The sequence below is a fragment of the Engystomops pustulosus genome, unplaced genomic scaffold, assembly GCF_040894005.1.
Source record: "Engystomops pustulosus unplaced genomic scaffold, aEngPut4.maternal MAT_SCAFFOLD_281, whole genome shotgun sequence".
NCBI lineage: Eukaryota > Metazoa > Chordata > Amphibia > Anura > Leptodactylidae > Engystomops > Engystomops pustulosus.
This window is the reverse complement of record NW_027285160.1, coordinates 7,501-7,816: the sequence shown is the minus strand read 5'-3', so window position 1 is coordinate 7,816 and position 316 is coordinate 7,501.

Sequence of the window (316 nt, the reverse complement as noted above, 5' to 3'; positions counted from 1 at the left end):
TGTTGAAAGCGTAGCGGACCCTGTTCGCCGGAGCGATAGGAGCGGAGCACCGGTCCCGAAGGGTTGAAAGCTGGGTAGCAGCGCCGTAGCTTCCCTCCCAGCCTTCCCCCGGACCTGGCGCCCGATCCCCTCCGCTCCTCTGTGCGTTGGCGGGCGGCGCTGCATGGGTACGTCGCGACGGCTCCCTATCGTCTCTCTCTCGCTTAACAGTGGTGAGAGGTGGTGGTGGCGCTGTCGAGGTGCTGAAGTCGAGCGTCCAATGCTTTCCTTCTATGCGCAGCCTACAGGAGCTGTCCGAGCTTCGGAGGTGCTGATG